The sequence below is a fragment of the Acipenser ruthenus genome, chromosome 1 (genome assembly GCF_902713425.1).
Source record: "Acipenser ruthenus chromosome 1, fAciRut3.2 maternal haplotype, whole genome shotgun sequence".
NCBI classification, from domain to species: Eukaryota; Metazoa; Chordata; class Actinopteri; order Acipenseriformes; family Acipenseridae; genus Acipenser; species Acipenser ruthenus.
In genome coordinates this window covers 51,952,468-51,954,710 of record NC_081189.1, presented here as the reverse complement: position 1 = coordinate 51,954,710, position 2,243 = coordinate 51,952,468, and positions in this window count along the sequence as shown.

Genomic DNA, 2,243 nt, shown 5'->3' with positions numbered 1-2,243 from the left:
GGAGGCATGAAGGGGTCTGGGGTAAGGACCGAGGGAGAATAGTGATCAGAGTGACTCAGGTTGCCAGGGGCAAGGAGAAGTTGAACGAGGAGTAAAATGATAAAAGGAAGGGGAGGGGGGAGAGGGGAGGGACATGGGTGAAGGACTCGCTCTTACAGAGCCCAATAAATTGGTGAAATCATGAATGCTCTCACTTAAACAGGAACAGGGGGTGGAGATACCTAGGGGGGAAAGAGGGAAGAGAAGTAGAGAGACAGACTCACTCACACTGAGTCTGGGCATTGGCTACAGGGTCTAAACTGAAGCAGGGGGGGAAAGGAGTGGGAGTAGTTAAGTTTAGGTAGGGTACAGGGGAAAACAGAAAGAAAGAAAATGAACTGGTTATTCGTAGTGGTTCCAGAGTAGGTAATTATCAGTCCAGGTGGGAGAGAAACCAGTCAGCAACAATGCGGGTGTTGAAGGCCAAGGCAGGACAAGACATGGACGAGCACACACGAGCACCGCTCGGCGCGCCGCTATGCATCGAGCTTGAATGTAAATAGCGTCCCAGCCGTGGCCTGATGATGTAGTTGCCTGCTCCGCCTCCAGCAGGTTAGAAGCTGCTGGGATTTAGAGTCACAGTTTTTGAACAGCAGAGTCAGGCGAGCAACAAACAAACAGTGAGAAGTGCAGAGCTGATTGCAGACACAGACCTCCAAAACAGGAACGCCAGGACACAGAACAGCAAATGCAGACGGTAGACAGCAGGTAGTTGTGGTGAGTGGTGAGTTTGAATGTTGAATGAGTGCTACGCGGCGAGCTTGAATGTTAGGTCTTGTTTTCTTACAGCACACAATTATGCTGAGATGGGAAGTACAGTACCTATAGAAAGTCTACACCCCCTTGAACTTTTTTTCACATTTTGTTGTGTCAGTGCCTCAGAGTTTCATTCATTTAAATGAGGATCCACTTATCTACACACCATACTCCACACTGTTAAGGGGAAAAAGTTTTTATTGAGAAAAAAAAAATTATATATTAAAAATACAAAACTGAAAGATCATAATTGGATAAGTCTCCACCCCCCTGAGTTAATACTTGGTGGAAGCACCTTTGGCAGCAATTACAGCTATGAGTCTGTTGAGATAGGTCTCTACCAACTTTGCACACCTAGATTTGGCAATATTTGACCATTCTTCTTTACAAAACTGTTCAAGCTCTGTCAAGTTTCTTAGGGAGCGTTGATGGACAGCAAGTCATGCCACAAATTTTCGATGGGATTTAGGTCGGGGCTCTGAATGGCCCACTCAAGGACATTTACCTTTTTGTTCCTTACTCCCATGTAGGTTTGGCTGTGTGCTTTGGGTCATTGTCATGCTAAAAGGTGAACTTCCGTCCCAGTTTCAGCTTTCTTGCAGAGGGCAGCAGGTTTTCCTCAACAACTTCTCTGTACTTTGCTCCATTCATTTTCCCTTCTATCCTGACAAGTGCCCCAGTCCCTGCCGATGAGAAACATCCCCATAACATGGTGCTGCCACCACCATGCTTCACAGTAGGGATGGTGTTCTTTGGGTGATGCGCTGTGTTGGGTTTGCGCCAAACATAACGCTTTGCATTTAGGCCAAAAAGTTCCATTTTAGTTTCGTCAGACAACAAAACCTTTTACCACATGGCTACAGAATCTCCTGAGTCTTTTTTTGCATACTTCAAACAGGATTCAAGGTGGGCTTTATTGAGTAATGGCTTCCTTCTTGCCACCCTACCATACAGGCCAGATTTGTGGAGTGCTTGGGATATTGTTGTCACATGCACACTTTGACCAGTCTTGGCCATAAGCCTGTAGCTCCTGCAAAGTTGCCATTGGCCTCTTGGTAGCCTCTCTGATCAGTCTCCTTCTTGCTCGGTCATCCAGTTTGGAGGGACAGCCTGATCTAGGCAGGGTCTTGGTGGTGCCATACACCTTTCACTTCTTAATAATCGTCTTGACCGTGCTCCAGGGGATATTCAAGGCCTTTGATATTTTTTTATACCCATCCCCTGATTTGTGCCTTTCAACAACTTTGTCCCAGAGTTCTTTTGAAAGCGCCTTGGTGCTCATGGTTGAGTCTTTGCTTTGAAATGCACTACCCAGCAGAAGGAACCTACAAGAACTGCTGAATTTATCCTGAAATCATGTGAATCACTTCAATTTAACACAGGTGGAGGCCACTTAACTTGTTCAATTGATTAAAGCATTCAAAATTCTAAAAGGTATTGACAATGTC